Here is an 18,316-nt window from a genome sequence, read left to right on the forward strand (position 1 = left end):
TCTCGGAAATGACAGGAACATTTGGAAGAATTGCATAAAATAGTCAGTGAATTAGGCCAAATGACAGGAACATTTATCTTGAATAGGATGAAATTTGCAATGTACATGTAACTAAATTCGCTGGTGATTAATTACTTAAAAGAGATTCACCAGTTGGCATCATTGGAGTTTTCACAAGGAGTTCATGGATTTATTGAAATAATGATTGCGACATGATCATTACACTCGTTTTGACCTGACAATTGTCATTCCCCTGAAGTCAAAGAACAGCTGATTTGATTCATAAACACGATAACAAATTGAATTTGATCGGATGCACCTTTATTAGTATCTGAGCAGAGAAATTAATTTCAAAAGGAAAAGATTGATTTGCAAAATATGATGACTAACCTTTTTTTCATTATGTTTTTATGCAGATGATGTGAACCGAAACAATTCACAAACAGAGCTGGGAGATGGTGGTTGAGAAATTGTTCCATTTTCAGGACGAATTGATGAACTGTGGGATGCACAAGCCACTTTGTATCCACCCATCCTGTGATTTTCTAGGAAGACGCTGCTGAATCACAGTATCATCCGAACTGCATTTTGCTTCTTGATGTCTTTGGAAACAAAATTTAATCTCTGCTTCAATTGTCATAAACGATCCAACAAAGGAGCAGCCGCAATGGCTGGTGGCATGCAACTGCACAACTAGAGTTGGTACACCCAACTGATGATTTGGGATCGATGACAAAGCCCCTATTGAGAGTAGTTTTGATTTCCAAAAGTATAGTGTATGGCATTTATTGAAATGCATGACTACTTGAAATGATTTTTATTTTGCACATATTTCTCATCCAACCATCGAGAGATCTGATTTTTACAATTAGGCTTGATCGAATGAAAAATATTCGACGTTGCAGATGCGATGGCAGAAATCCAATGTTTATTAAGACATCCGCAGATGCTAATTTATCTTCTGGCTACCTTTGCGTACAGTGATGACATTTGTCACTTCAAAAGTAGTTTATAGTTACGATTAAAAAGGCAGCGTGACCTGTTGAGATTAATTGGATTACAAATTACCATTATTATTACGATTTGAATGCAGTGCACATTGAAGTAATTGACTGCAGTGCACATTAAAGGAATTTCTCGCCGGTACGAATGAAATTGGCAAATGAGTTGAGTGGGCACCGATGTCAGTCAGAGATTCAGGCGGAATCAGATGTATTGTATAGGGCTTCCACGCTAACCAGCTTCTTTCAGAATTGGGAGAAGGAGATCCTTCAGAAGGGGAGTACTCCTGCGGAATCCGTGCCAGGGTGACCGCAGATGAAGCTGGGTTGCGCGAATGGATGTCCGATGCAGAAGCGAAACTGACTGCCAACTGGTGCCCTCCCAACTGAATGACAAAAGGCGAGTATGGTGACCATTTACGCAGATTGCCATAATGTTGCTGACTATGTCAACTTGTGCGTCTGTGTAAGCTCTCAGTCGTACAGGAGTGGTCCATCGATGAGAAGGTTTCTTCAGCCGTCATCTGTACAAAAGTGAAGGTTTCGGACGTTGCGCCTCCTATCCAAGAGGCTTCGTCAGCGAACTAAAGTCTGACTGGTCGTATCGGCCCCATTTAGATATCCCTAATGTCCAGACATGACACAGCTATGATAGGTCCCTACTCTCAGGTTGGGGGGGCAGAGGACGCCTCCCTGTGGCCCCACTGATTGTTCCTACATTCCTGACTAACGACTGGCCTATTACCCCCGACTAACGCCCAGGGAGGGGTCCTCTGCCCCCCCAACCTGAGAGTGGGATCAGCGGGGAGATGTTGGGGTAATTCGCCATACAAACATCTCTAAACATCGCTCTGTAATCTTTGTTTACATTTTGGACTTCCTGATACGTCATATCCTGCCTTCCTTTACATGATGTTGCATTTACATTACGTCACATCCTATCGCATCAAACACTGGGTGCCGCATAAATACTCCCGCATTCTCGCTCTCTCACGCTCTCTCTTCTCTCTGCCTTCCTCCTTCGCTGACCTCCCACAATGTCTCCGCTGTCTTCAAGATTAAACCAACTTTCTGTTTTCCACCTGGCTTCCTGATGATTTAACCATCCTCTGCCGTCAACGCCCGTAGAAGCAATGAATCAGGGACGAACGATCAAAATAATCCAACAGTGCCCAAGCTCCGTTGGAAATGGCTGATTTGTCTGCTGGGAATTTGTGTCAGCTAGTATCAAATTGTAGTCTTGGTGCAACACACAACAATTCGCCATCACAATATTTATGTGTTTTCCTTCTAATTTCGCCATCAACACGGATCAACACGACATTTTCAGACCAAACAAATTACCCAAAATGCATTATATGTCGCTTTCTTGGTCAGGGGCGTTCCAGACGTGAAGTCACGCTAGGTATTGTCACCAACTCAAACACAAGACTTCCTGAATATTCAATGTGAGTCTTAAAATGTGAAATATAGCTATATGCGGTGGAATCTTTGTAAAATATGCTTAGTAGAAGTCATTTGAATTGATTTTACAAATTATGGACACAACTTGTCCGGAGGCGTCGGTTATCCTTTAACTGCAGAAACATTCTCAAGCTTGTTATTTTGTCTTAGATGGAGCAAAAGCCCAATCATATACAGTACTTACATGTGCACATCATGAAGGAATAACGACAAGTACCTTTTATGAAATTTCTTAAATTCGATTTATATTTCTCCAGTGATATTTCGAAAACGACTGTATAAATACCATTTTGAAAGCATCACTTAACACAACTTGACAGAGCACTGGAGATGAGAATCCTGTTTAAGATAATTTTTGAAAAACAACATTCAAAACTCAATTTCTTTCCCATAAAAATAGATGTAATAAATTGGATCCCCAAAAACTTTTTTGCCAAAACGTAGCACACATGAATTAAAATTTGACGTGCAAGAAAACAAAACCAACGAGAGACCAGAGAAAGCTTATTAAGAGATCTGAGTATGTTTGTGCGTGTGTTTGTGTGTTTGTATGTGCGTGTTTGTGCATGTGCTTGTATTTGGTTCTTTGCCAGCACACGCCACACTAATGAATTAGCCAAATGTGGGGAATAGCAGAAACATAGCATGTGGCAGAAATATAATGGGCATTATGCTATTGTATTGTCTTTTAGCAAAGGTATGCAGGATTATGATTGATAGTCAAGAGGATTTTGGAAGACTACCAATCTTATATTATAGCATCATAATTAATTAATATTTATTTACATTGTGCAGTGTCTGAAACTCATGACAAAAGGTTAGAGGACACCAGGGCAGACAACTCTGGAAAGTTGCCTGCCCAGCCGTAAAGTTCCCTGCCCCATTTTTCACAACTTGAGACACAATAATAAACATAATGATGACTAATCGCAAAAAAAAAATATTGCGAAATATAAAGGATTTTTTTAATTAAGGAAGTACCTACCACAAATGCTCCCTTGCTTAATTTATGGTAAATATGCCTTGCTGAAGACTTTGCTCCAGTTGTCGTTTGTCGTCATGGTACACAATGCAATGTTTGTGTTGCATTGTCTGCTAAAAGCCACGTGGACTCCTTTCTAAGCGCCTTTCAAAACTCTCAAGTACACTTTACAGTCACGGTATAGTCCGAAGCACGAAACAGGCATCTGATTGGCTGGCGTGCCGAGTATGCAAATTGCCAAACGAACGTTCGTTGAGCAACTTTATAGCCTATTGCATAGATGCCAATGTAACCGGCCTCAGGCCTAGGGGATACCTGGGTCAGTCCAAAGGCGTCACAGGCAGGTAGCACTGTGAACGACGAGGAAAGACGACACGAGACAACCGTGTTAATCAGCTTCACACAACGGCATTTATGACAACTGCGTATGCGTGAGCTGAGCCTACATCGCCTTCCTCTGTTCCACTCACAGGTGCGTAGCGCCCTCTCCTGACGTAGTAGTCTAATCGACTAACATACAATAACAGAGGTCGTATCCAACCCCCTACACTCTCCCCTGTTTTAAAAGATGTCCCCCGACATCTTGACTATACCAACAAGTAGTCAAGTACCAGTAGAAGCACAGTCATCTGTCTGGTCTCCGTAGGGTGGTGTCAATCACATTCAAATGCAACTACATTCAAGTCCATACCGTCGGGGTAGGGTAGCAATAGTGTTCATGTCGCACTAGATAATGAGTCGTGGGGTAAGGCATGCAAGTATACAACACATTTGCCCCAGGTCTCCAGGCCTGGTATGATGGATGACCCAAGTGTTCATATGTGAATATCTCTCTGGGTCTTCGAGTACGAGTAGACCTTCGTGGCAGCGATTCCATTCCACTTTGTGACGCGGTGTCCGATTCCACCAATTCCGCCGGCGCTCCTGCATCACCCTCATTATCATCCATTACAAGTTGTTCCGGGATTCCCTCAGCAGGCAGGCTGTCAGCTGGTGTTGGTATTGGTAATAATGCTGGTACGACCAATGGAAACTCTTCCTCTAGCTGCTGCCCATCCTCCGGTTCCGTAGTTTGTGCCTGGGGGTGGAATTCTGATGCCAAAGCTCTTAAATTGTGCGGTTCAGGTTGAGACACCTGATGACTGCCTGTCTTCCTTGTATACACAGGTAACCGTCGGAGATTGTATGAACATCCCTCCTCTTCATCTGAATATCCAGACTCCGGCCCAACTGCTTCCCTGCTATAAGCCTGTCTGTCTAGCTGTTTTTTTCTGTTCATTTGCCTGTCTGTCTAGCTGTTTTTTCTGTTTATTTGGCTGTTCAACTGGCAAATCATTGACAGACATTAGGAGATTACGGTGCAACACACGGGTAGTTTTGTCTCCGTTTTCTGCCTGAACCTTGTACACTGGTCCATCTCCCACTCTTTCAGTGACCCTGTGGACTTTTTCCTCCCAGTAAGCCCGGAGCTTGCCAGGTCCACCCCTCTCAGATAGGGTCCTGACAAGTACACGATCCCCTGGCTGGAGTGCAATGCCTTTAACACCACGGTCATAGTATTTCTTCCTTTTTTCAGAGCTCTTTTGACTGTTCTCAGAGGCAATTCTGTAAGCATCTTGCATTCGACAGGCCCACTTACGTGCGTATTCCTGTCGGCTTTTTACGTCTTCGTCCGCTGTCAGACCAAAAACTAAGTCGATGGGCAACCGGGGAGACCTTCCATAGAAGAGGAAGAACAGTGAATAGCCAGTGGACTCATGTCTTGTACAGTTGTACGCATGAACTACATGAGGCAAATAGTCTTTCCACTCAGCTTTCCTTTCTTCTTGGAGAGTGCATAGCATCTGTAACAATGTTCTATTCAGACATTCTACAGGGTTGCTCTGCGGATGGTATGGGGTGGTTCGGGAATGCGCAATGCCAGACAACTGTTGAAGCCGCTGGAATAGACTGTTTTCAAACTCCCGACCTTGATCATGATGTAGTCTCTCTGGATAAGCGAACCGTGGAAAAAGATCACGAAAGATTTTCTCAGCAGCAACCTTGCCTGACTTATTCTTAGTCGGGTAGGCTTGTGCGAAACGAGTAAAGTGGTCTACCAGGACTAGAATATACTCATAGCCTCCTTTACTTGGCTCCAGATGGAGATAATCAATAGAAATGAGCTCAAATGGGGCACTAGTAGTGATGTTGCCCATGGGTGCTTTTTCCGGAATGGTGGGTCGTTTAATGCAGGAACACTGGCGAATGACGTAGTTTTCTATTTCGTGCTGCATGAATGGCCAATAGAACCTCTGCCTTGCAAGGTTGATCACCTTGTCAGCTGCAACATGACCCATGTCATCATGTAGGTGTTTAAGCACCGTCGACTTCAGCTTACTAGGGAGAACGAGCTGTTTCCATTTCCCCACCTGTCTGTATAAAATTCCCTTGTTCAGTTTCAGTCTATTCCATTCCAAATGTTCCAAATGGAACTGTATAGTGCCACTTAGCAGTTTTTTTGACAACGATACTAGTGCAGCGTGTTCTACCGGAAACAAATTCCTTGTGTGTCCTACATACTTGGCAATAAAGATGATTCTGATTCTGATTCTAATTCTGATTCTGATTCGTGTACTAGTCTCCTTGCCTCTGGTCCCATTTGTCTTTTATCTTTGTCATTGGGGTTCCATCCCCTCCTCTTCAGTGTCATTACCTCAGAGATTGACGCATCCCCTTCCGGAGCAGCTCTGATATCATCTGGAGTGATAACGGGGACTGTCATCGGAAGAAAATCCTCACCATCAGAGGTGAGTTGCAACACCGTCATCCATGGCACATCCTCCTCAGCCACAGCCTTGTCCCCCTGCCATATGGTGGAAAACACGTCTGGGGGCAAAGTTTCAGTGTACTCTGTGTGTCCCTCTACATCTACCAGGCGGGAGACCACAGCACTGTGTTCGGGGCCCCACTGAAAAGGGTTACCAGAGGGAAGCTGGCCTAACTTGGTGACTTTCCTTTGGCGTGCAGCGGTGTTGTGAAATGGCCTCTGGTCAGGCTGAGTGGCCCCTCTACCAGTTTCAACCGAGGCCGTGCAATCCTGGCAAAGTCCTGTACGAAGGATCAATAGTAGCCCAAGAACCCCAATAGAGCTCTGACTTCCCCTACATTGCGTGGTTCTCTCTCTTTTAACTGCAAAACGGCTTCCAGGTCTTTAGGGTCTATGCGGACACCATCACTTGACACGAGACGACCCAAGTACCTCACTTGTCGTCTGAACAGTTCACATTTATTCGGACGTAGCTTTATGCCATGCTCCCGCAGCCGGTTAAGCACTTTCCTCAGGTCCTCTACGTTTTCATGAAATGATTTTGAAAAGCAGAGCACGTCATCCAGATAAGGAGAGCGGCATTCGTCCCTCAGGCCATCAAGAACGTCCTCCATACCTCTTTGAAAGGCTGCTGGCGCATTAGTTAGGCCAAATGGGAGGCGGAGCCACTCGTACAGCCCCCAAGGGGTGCTGAAAGCTGTTAGATGCCTGGAACTGTCATCAACAAAGCCCTGGTGGTAAGCGCTGCCTTGGTCAAGTATTGAGAACCAAGAGTAGCCCCCCAGGTTATCTAGCAGATCTTGAATGTGTGGGAGTGGATGACGATCAGGGACAGTTTTGCGATTTAGCTCCCTAAAGTCAACGCACAGGCGCAAGTTTTTATCTTTTTTTCTAACACAGACGACAGGAGATGAGTATGCTGAAGTGGATTTTCTTATCCAACCATGGTGAAGTAGGTTTTGCACATAGTCTTTGACCTCTTGATAAAGGCGTTTTGGAATGGCATTGTAACGCTTTTGCACCGGCGTGTTGTCAGTGAGTTGGATCTTGAGTTGCAGGTTTGGAATGCAACCTATATCAGCATCACCTCTTGCAAAGACATCTGACTCTTCATACAACATGTCTCTGGCAATCCCCTGTTCTTCCTCTTTAAGATGTGACAAGTCAACCGGAGGATGCCACTTGTCTGTGGTCAGAGCCGAGCAGATTTGAACAGTGGGACTGTTTAGCGGCTTTGGATAGTCGGAGCACTCCTTAAAGGGCACGACCCCAGTAACTTCCTCAATTGAGCCGAGAACAGTTCTCTGTGGAAGATGAATGTCATGTTTACGAACATTCTGAATGGGAATTTTTACCATTTTTGTCGGCCCACTGGGTACATGTACTAACGAGGAGAACGGCTCTAGCCCCTCAGGGCAGCTGTTCCCTATACTGGGCTCAAATAGCATTGTTCCCCCCTTGGCCCATGCTCTGACTCTGCACTTCACCTCCCATACCTTGCCCGCAGGAATAATGAGTCCCTTCTTCCCAACACATGCAGGGTACTGGAGGAATGTCTCATCAGGGCCCAATTTCTGAAGCACAGAAATCAAGGTCTCTGCTGTGCGTTCACTGACACTCATGGCTTCTTTCAGTATGGCTCCAATGTCCACCTGTTCATTATTCTCTTTGATCATTTCTGCAATCACATTGCTTCCTCAGAGAGGACAGTTCACACAACTCATACTGATTAGTATGGGCACTTGTATGTCAGCATGTCCATGGCTTCCACTCCGTATCTGCAACCCCACATTTACCCATCCATCAAAGGGAACCGCTGTGCCATTCGCTGCAGATACCTCAAACGGTTGGTCCGGAAGTAGGGATGAAAGTGGCTGAATGGTTACGTTGGGCAGTGCTTCCTCTACCCACGCCCTACTCACCACGGTCACTTGAGACCCTGGGTCAAGTAGCATTTGGAGTGGGACCCCATTGAGTGCACATGAGACCATACATCGCTTGCCAATTAGTTGTGCTCCATGTTTTTTTTTATGTTGACTGACACTGCGTCGTCAGACTTATGGATGTTACTGGTTCAGCCAAGTTGATTTGTACTGGAGGCTTATCATTGGCATTGATCACTGGAAGCCTCACTCCAGTGACCTTTCCCCGTTTCCCGGTGCCTTTCTTCGCAGACAGCCCACAGCTCTATGTCCTTCGTGACCACAAATGAAACAGTGAGGGCAGCTCTTAATGTTGTTCCGCACACAGGCCTGACACCTGCCCCTAGTCTCATTCGTTGGTGTCTGGGGTCGCGTCGAGGATCAAGTCAGGGACGGACCTGGATCTACCTGAGGCGCCGATTCTGTAGGTTTAACAACTTGGGCAAAATGTTTGGTCAGTGCGGTCACTTGTGCTGTCAGCTCAAGAATGGCAGCACGGTTAGCCTGTAATTCAGAGTCAACTTTGGTCTGATTTCACCCTCTCAGCCTCTTCACTTGTGGACTTGGTAAGTTGTTCTAACAGGACATCATCACGAACCTGTAAATTGGTAAGGAATGGTTTGAGATCACATCTGACATGATAATTCTTCTCAGTTAGCCCTTGATAGAGTGTGTGCAGAAATGTACCTTGGACAAGTTTTTGATCGTAACCAAAATCTGCACCTGGTTGTTGTGACTCAAACATTATTATTTGCTTCAAACCCATCAGTCTATATAAAAATTGCTGTGGGGACTCACTGTCTCGCTGCTGAGCGGTACTGAGTTCGTTGAAGAGCTCAGAGCTGCTCTTATCTCTGATATGTGATCGTAAAATTGTTTTTAACTGTGACATTGTAAGACCGTCTGTATCACTTAGCATGTCTCGGAATGTTCCAGGTTTAGTTATCTTCGACACAGTGCGGATAACCTCAGACTCACTAAACCCTTCTTGTAGTCCCTCATCCATTTGTCTACACAGGCTACGGTATGACAGTTCAGACCCGGTGTCAGAAATCTGACCACCATAAATTTTGAACTCCCTCCGTGGAAACAGAGCAGCTACATCTGTGTACTTCACCACCTGCTCCCCCATACCGGAGGATAAGCCGGCATGTTCCGGAGAAGCACCACCTGAACTGTTGGAGATGATCCTGAATGGGGATGGAGTGGTGACGTTCCTGCCCGGTGTGTGGATGTCTCTCGGTGGAAGATATGTGACCTCAACTTCTCCTCTCAGGTCAGCTCCTTCCCCAGTAGGTTCCTCCGGGGCATCTAGGAGCTCGCTGATCATGTCATCGAGGTGAAGGAGTTGAGACATGCCTTCATCTTCTATGTGTTTTAATTTGTCACCTCTGACGTAGTCAATAATCACATCAAACAGTTCTGGTTCACTAAGGGTCGCAAGGTCCTCAGTATCACTCTCATCCACTGCGCTGGCAACAGTTAGTAGCTGATTGACATTCAAAGCTAATAGTCTTTTTTGGATCTTGAAAATCAATACCCGTCGTGGAGTTGTGGGAGCCATCGTTAGCCCCTGATGCCTCTACTCTCTGGAGAACGGACAGCACTACAGTCTTCCCTGAAGCTTTAGGCACAGGTTCTCTTCGTAGCAGCTCCCACTCTGCCCACTAGCGGCACGAATCCCGGACAAACCCCCAATTGTAACCGGCCTCAGGCCTAGGGGATACCTGGGTCGGTCCAAAGATGTCACAGGCAGGTAGCACTGTGAACGACGAGGAAAGACGACACGAGACAACCGTGTTAATCAGCTTCACACAACGGCATTTATGACAACTGCGCATGCGTGAGCTGAGCCTACATTGCCTTCTTCTGTTCCATTCACAGGCGCGTAGCGCCCTCTCCTTACTTGGTAGTCTAATTGACTAACATACAATAACAGAGGTCGTATCCAACCCCCTACACCAACATACGGCAAATGCCAGTATGCCAAAGTGAACACCTCAGAGCAGCACAGTGTGGTTACTGATGGGAAAGAAGTTTGAGCCGGTTAATTTTTGGAACCATGAAATTAGTGGAAAAAAGTATAATATCTACTTTGAATGGACTATTTAATTTTAACATTTATTTATGACATACAGTCACTGTTATAGAGTAATGAAAATAATGACATGTGTTATTGCACTGAAAAAATAATGCTAATTGGTTTGCTTTCATATAATTTTGGTTTATTTGCATTTATGAGAGGAAATTATCACATTTGCGTGAAAATCAGATTTGGGCTCTTAAAATTTACATCACATCATTTATATTTTGTGTGCAATAAAATTCTGATAATCAGTGGTGTCACATTATGAGTGATGGGTCGTGTACTATGCTCACTCAAATTCCACTTTAATGTTTCAGAATGGTTGAGTAAAATCAATTGAGACCAGTACTTTTCTGACTGATTATTACAGTTGAAAAAAATCAGCAGAGAAGAAAATAAAGTTTTCGCAATTCTCAGTTTTATCTCAGAAATATGATTTTATTCTCAGAATCATGTCTTTAATCTCCAAATTCTGACTTTAAAGTGAGTATTCTCACTTTATATACTGAATTATTACATCAAAGTGAGAATCCTGTCATCTTTATTCGCTTCGTTGCCCCTAATTATCTTCCATACGTACTGTGATGGCATTTATTTTCCAAGTGATGGTGGAGTGGAACAAATGAGGCCTCCTGATGCATTGACTAAAAAACAAACCATTTGGATGGGAAGACTCATTGCTTCATGATTCCTCATTTTGCCATCACTAGTGGACGGATTAGGTGCGGAAGCGATCTTTCTTCTTGTGCAACATTCACAAACTGAAACATTTTTGGGAGCTTTTGACACTGAGATGTCATCAGATGAAAATAAGAGCTTCGTCCGTAGCTTAAGGTCAAAGTATGTATCTAAGGAACTTCAAGCAGATCATAATTTATAATTTCCAAACAGATACAGCAGTTGTTATGCTGAAGGAAAGTGCACTATCTTTGAAAATAAGGCTCTTGTAGAAGTAGTTCAATTCACAGAGTCACTGACTGGGAATTGAACCCAAGCTGCCTGCTTCTGAGTGCATAATTATTCTTGATATAATTGTATTTTTTGAAATGGCTTTAGTTCTTGATAATTAAACATCTACCTACTGATTGTAGTTATATATTAGCTGAAACACAAGTGGTTTAGAATTGGAGGGTAAGATTATGCTTTCAATACACGTTTTCCCACGAGTGGATGTTTCATTGTTGTAAGATTAAGATCGGTGTTACTGGCAATACGACTTTCCTCCCTAAAAGATTTTCACGTACCGCAGGGTCTCGCAAAATACAACTTTAAATAGATGAGGCAAGACTCCAAAGTAAAATGTTAATATTTAACTACAAGATCTCCCCATGCAATTCGGAGACAAAAACATATCAAAAATGGAGATGATGAGAGTTGTATTTGTTTAAAGTCTTCAATAAACGATGTTTGCTTCGTGTGATATATATTTCCTTTCACATTGCAGTTATCTGAGTAGCAGAGCTATTTTAAAAAAAATCTTTATTTATTTATTTGTTTATTCATTGTCAGTATATATGTACGTATGTACGTATGTATGTATGTATGTACGTATCAGTGACGTGCAGTCAGAGGAGGCAAGTGAGGCTTTGCCTCCTCTGAATTTTCACATTTACCATTCAGATACTAAGTAGAGACGAGCAGTGAGTCAGCAGCCGGCTGAGCTTCACCATGGATTGCGCAATGACTATGCTAACTGTGCTGGCTTGCTGCGCAGTGAGACCGCATTGCTGTCCCTCTGTATATCGCGATTAAAGTGTTCAAACACTTTTAGTATATGAACTAAATGTCTACACTTTAGCTGATGTATATGATGTACAGTCACTGTACATTATAAACACTGTACTACAGTTTTCATTGTATTTTATTTTTATCAAAACTGTGTGCATAGGTGAGACAAACAGTTATCTTGCCTCATGACAGGGGACACTGGTGATTAGAGATTTTTCTTGCGACTCATCGGCTGCTGAATAATATAATTAGTGACACGTCTGTGTAAACTCTCAGTCATACAGGAGTGGTCCATCGATGAGAAGGTTTCTTCAGCCGTCATCTCTACTTTTTTGAAGGTGTCGGACGTTTCGCCTCCTATCCAAGAGGCTTCGTCAGCGAATACTGCGAATAATTAGTGACGGCAAATTACAGTAAACAGGTAGCAAGTTAAGTGCGACCATCTAGTCATTTTTTCGTGTTGCTTGGCCTTATTTTCAGAATGGTGGATTACATATCTAAATTGAAAGAATACATACATACATACATACATACATACATACATACATACATACATACATACATACATACATACATACATACATACATACATACATACATACATACATACATACATACATACTGTGATGTCACGAGAGGCTGGGTTCTGGATGGCAAATACATCCCCCTAAGATGGCTTCACCCAGAGAGAGTTTTGGCCCCATCTGGTGGAAGGCAGCAATTCAAACACCACACCTGTGGCTGATCACGGCTTGATTGGCAGGCAAGGCTTTTAAGGCGGAGAGCCTGAGTGTGAGCCCGGGGGAGACAAGTTCTGTTGCTGTGCTCTGTGGAGAAACTGATTGCTGCGTGGAACTCATTGCCAGTTGGGACCATACGACAGGACACTTGATTTGGACCCTTGCTAAAGGGGGCTAGGCTACCTGAGAAGGACATCAAGAGGGGTGAGGCCTAGAACAACATGGAAAAGAACTCTGTCTTCAGTTTTACCCCAGAAGAGACTTTATTATGATTTAAATATTGGAAGAGACACTATTCTTGCATTTGTTGCAGTCTCCTGTGTACACGGAGACACCAGATAGTATCACACCACCAAACTCACCATGACCACAACCAAGGGACTCATCGGCATAGTTGCTGGCGTGGTTGACTCTCTCCCTGTCCCCCTCCTGATTGGACGCGACTGCCCGGCCTTTCACCCACCGTGGAGACAAACACAGGAAAGACTGGCCCGACTACCTCGGAAGGGGACAGGTAAGACGCGTGTCGTGAATGCTCAAGCCTACCCCCCTGATTCACTCTCCCCAGCCTGTGGTCTCATAGGGACAGCAAATGCACCTCCGGAGACGGAGTCTGGCCCAGAGACAGCCGAGGAGACTCCAACCCCAGAAAATCTCCCGGCTTCCAGTGGTGATGAGAACCCAGGGAGCCAGAAGCTGCCTCCTCTAACAGGCCGGTATGGTACAGCCCAGTTACAGGATCCTACCCTTGCCAACGCCATGAAGAATGTGCAGGTTTTAGATGGTGTAGTACTGGGGGAAAGGACAAGTCCCACATACCCCCATTTTGCTGTTGACCGGGGGCTATTATACCAGGTAACGAAGCAAAATGATGAAGTACGTGAACAACTTCTCGTGCCACAGCCACACCGAGCTACAGTACTGGACTTGGCACACACACACCTGCGAGGGGTACACCTAGGGGTCGAAAAGTCAAAAGAGAGAATCTTGCAAGGGTTCTTCTGGCCAGGGGTGCACAAGGATGTGCAGACCTATTGTCATTCTTGCCCCGAGTGCCAACAGGTGGCGCCAAAGCCCACATACAGAAACCCGCTCATTCCCTTGCCCATCATTGAGACCCCTTTTCAGAGGCTTGGACTGGATATAGTAGGACATCTAGCAAAAAGTGCTAGGGGACACCAGTATATTTTAGTTATGATCGATTATGCCACTCGGTTCCCAGAGGCTGTTCCCCTCAGAAAGGCTACCACTAGGTAGATTGCAAAGGAACTGTTTGCTCTTGTCAGCAGGGTGGGAATCCCAAAGGAGATACTGACAGACCAGGGAAGCCCCTTTATGTCCAAGGTCATGAAGGACCTGTGTGCCCTGCTCAAGGTCAAGCAACTGAGAACCTCCATCTACCACCCACAGACAGATGGTTTGGTAGAACGGTTCAACAAGACACTCAAGGCCATGATGAGGAAAGTGATCAAAGAAGATGGCCGAAACTGGGATCAACTGCTGTCGTACTTGCTGTTTGCCGTGAGGGAGGTACCACAGTCTTCTACCGGTTTCTCACCCTTTGAGCTGTTGTACTCTTACGGACCCCGGGGACTGCTGGATATCGCCAAAGAGGCTTAGGAAGAGCAGCCGTGCCGACAACGTACCCTCATCGAGCATGTGGGGGACATGAGGGAAAGGATGAAGGCCATTTATCCGATCGTGCGAGAACATATAGAAGCGGACCAACGACAGCAGCAAGTCTCCTAAAATAGACCTGCCCAGCCTCGACAGTTCAAGCCAGGGGACAGAGTGCTGGTCTTGGTGCCAACTGTGGAGTGCAAATTCCTGGCATCCTGGCAGGGGCCCTTTGAGGTCATCGAACGCATGGGGGAGGTAAACTACAAGGTGAGGCAACCTGGTAAGAGGAAACCGGAGCAGATTTATCACATTAACCTCCTAAAGAAATGGCGTGCCAGAGAGGCGCTGTTCAGTTGTCTCCCCCCCAGCGAGGCCAAGGATCCAGCCAGAGAAGAAGTTCAGACGGGTCCAAGTGTGTCCCCCCCACCAACGCCACTGGACCCTCGAATTGGTTGAGCGTAACCAAGACGTCTTCTCCTCCATACCTGGACACACAGATGTAGTGCAACACGAGATACGCACCACACCTGGAAAAACAGTCCACCAACGTCCATACAGTGTGCCAGAGGCCCATAAGGCAGCTATTCAGGAGGAGTTAAGGATAATGCTGGAACTGGGAGTAATTGAGGAGTCCCAAAGTGCCTGGGCATGTCCGATTGTGTTGGTTCCCAAGCCATACGCCTCAATACGATTCTGTAATGACTATCGGAAGTTGATTGAGGTGTCTGAATTTGATGCGTATCCGATGCCTTGTGTTGATGATCTTATTGATTCCCTGGGACAGGCACGCTTCATCACCACTCTCGACCTCACAAAGGGTTATTGGCAGGTGCCCCTGACCCCGGCATCAAAGGAGAAGACAGCCTTTGCCACACCTGAGGGACTCTACCAGTACACCAGGCTCCCGTTTGGTCTCCATGGAGCACCCGCCACGTTTCAGCGACTAATGGATCGGATTCTCACCCCCCACAAGAGGTACACAGCAGCATACTTGGATGACGTTGTCATACAGAGTCCCGACTGGGAGAGTCACTTACCCCGAGTGCAAGCTGTGATTGACTCCCTCAGGAAAGCAGGTCTCACAGCAAACCCGAAAAAGTGCAGATTGGCGTTTGGCGAGACCAACTACCCTGGCTACACTATAGGACGAGGCCTGGTGAAGCCTCAAGAGGCAAAACTACGGGACATGCAAGATTGGCCCCAGCCCCTTTCCAAAAAGCAGGTGAGGTCGTTCTTAGGCCTGGCTGGCTACTATAGACGATTTATCGCTGACTTTGCAACTATAGCAGCCCCCATGACAGAATTAACGACCAAAAAACACTCCCGGTTGGTGAAATGGAACCCAGAGGCCGAAATGGCCTTCATCAATCTGAAAGAGGCGCTGTACTCCAGTCCGATCCTGGTGGCTCCAGACTTCAGCAAGGACTTCATTGCCAAGCTGATGCGTCAGAAGTTGGTCTGGGGGCCGTACTCTCACAATTACATGGAGGAGAGGAACATCCCATCCTTTACCTTAGCAGGAAGCTGTTGCCCAGGGAAAAGAACTATTCCACAGTGAAAAAGGAGTGTCTTGCCATTACATGGGCTTTGGTGTCATTACGCTGCGATCTCCTGGGAAGATGTTTCACAATGGTCTCTGATCATGCTCCTCTCCAATGGATGGCAAGGAACAAGGAGACCAACAGCAGAGTAACAGTAACCAGGTGTTCCTTCACCCCGCCAAGGATGTCGGTCTCAAGGGGGGGATGTGTGATGTCACGAGAGGCTGTGTCCTGGAGGGCAAGTACATTCCCCTAAGATGGCTTCACCCAGAGAGAGTTTTGGCCCCATCTGGTGGAAGGCAGCAATTAAAATCCCACACCTGTGGCTGATCACGGCTTGATTGGCAAGCAAGGCTTTTAAGGCAGAAAGCTTCTGAGTGTGCAGGGCGGGGAAGACAAGCTCTGTTGCTGTGCTCTGTGGAGAAACTGATTGCTGTGTGGAACTCATTGCCAGTTGGGACCATACGGCAGAACACTGGATTTGGACCCTTGCTAAAGGGGGCTAGGCTACCTGAGAAGGTACATCAAGAGGGGTGAGACCTAGAACCACATGGAAAATAACTCTCTTCAGTTTTACCTCAGAGGAGACTTTATTATGATTTAAATATTGGAAGAGACACTATTCTTGCCTTTGTTGCTTGTGAATTCCCCCTGAAACCCTTTATTAAATCCTTTGTTTGTATTCAAACCTGTCGCCCATTGCGCTTCTTGTCCTGTCCCGCTGAGAGCTAAGCTAGCCTCTCATGATATCACAATATCTCATGATATCACAATACATACATACATACATACATACATACAGTCAAAGAGTCAATATTTGTAGTTTGCCGAGACACCTCCCACTCAATCTTTCCATGGATACATCGGGAAGATTGCCAACTGTAGGCAAACGAAGTAAGTATGGTGGTCTTGCCAAGATTTTCTTATTTCTGTTCTTCAGCAGGTAGTAGAACAACCAACCGTCTTACGTCCAAGGCTTGAACTTGTTGAGAGATCCTTTTTGCCGCTCTCCAAACCATTGCAACTGTTTTGACCAGTCTAATGATAGGACCCTGGTCTGTGGTCCATTTCAGGTACATCACTGCGCCATAAGCATGCTCACTTCCATCAGAGAATGTGACCGCAGAGGGTGGTTCAGTAATGAAGCATTTGGGAGATAGAGCCCTAGTGAACATGATCGTACTGAGTTGCTTGTACTCCTCGGATAGATCGATTGCATCATCTCTGAGTCCATCTGAGAGTGCAATGTCCCATGTGTCTTTGACTGGACAGCTTTCAGCCTTTGCCTCTTGAAATGCCCTCCACACCAGAATAGCTCCATTTTGCTTGGTAGGAGTCACAAGGCCAACTGGATCGTGCAGTCCTGACACTTGACTGAGAAGTTCTCTTCGCGTCAAAGGGCTGGGTGTCATGGCTCTGATCTCGTCTTTCAGAAGGTCTTCACCCAGCCGCATCTTTTGTTTCCTCTTAGAGAAGTTGATTCCAATTCTGACATGGAGCTTATCGTCTTCAACTCTGTAGCCCAGACCAAGTGCTTTGTTGTCATCATTGCCCACCTGATTTGGTAGGATGATGGTCTTTGTCCTTACCTCATTACAGCGCTCCTTCCTCCCACTTTGCCCAGAGAAGACCCATAGCTCAAAACCTCCGGCCTTCAGGATCCTCTCCACATTGGCTGTGATGGCGTTTAGCTGAACCAGGAAGTAAGGATGTCGTCAACGTAGCTGTCGTTATGAATCACTAGACGTTTCTCTTCAAGGTGGGCAAAGAGAGGGAGGTTATCAGTTTCACGCATTGCCAGTTGCGCTATGCACCCTGCAGGTTTGTCTCCTATGTTCACTCTTGAGATCGCGTATTCCCCCAGGTCCTCATTCTCAGTATCTCGCCAGAGGAATCTGTGAATATGCACTTCTTGGTCTTCCAGCCAGACGGAGTTATACATCTTTTTTATGTCTCCCAGGATAGCATGAACTCCACATCTGAATCTGAGCAGTACAGCTCGAATCTGATTAAGGACATCAGGGCCTTTCATCAGCAGGTCATTCATGCTGACACCTCTGCACCTTTGATTGCTATTCCAGACAATTCTTATTGGAGTTGTAACCGAGTGTGGGTTTGGAGCAATGAGGTGACTAACATACCAAACTGGTCCATCCCAACTGGTGATGGTGCCTTTGGGTAGTTTGAAGGCTGCTTTTCTATTTACCATATCATGGACTTGTGCACCAGAAGCCACCTTCCACTCCGGTCTTTTGGCCAATTGTTTTTCTGTTCTCAGGAATGTAGCCTCAACCATTTTTCCGTTGTTTGGTAAGGAAATGGGGTCCTCCACCCAGGGATACTTGGCATGCCAGTGTGGCTCTTTGCTGTGGTGGTCCTCTGTGACACAGGTGAGGCCATCCCTTACTACTTCAAGTTCCCGT

Source organism: Hippocampus bargibanti, linkage group LG08 (assembly GCF_051943395.1).
Source record: "Hippocampus bargibanti isolate YZ-2025 linkage group LG08, ASM5194339v1, whole genome shotgun sequence".
In the NCBI taxonomy this organism is placed as follows: Eukaryota; Metazoa; Chordata; class Actinopteri; order Syngnathiformes; family Syngnathidae; genus Hippocampus; species Hippocampus bargibanti.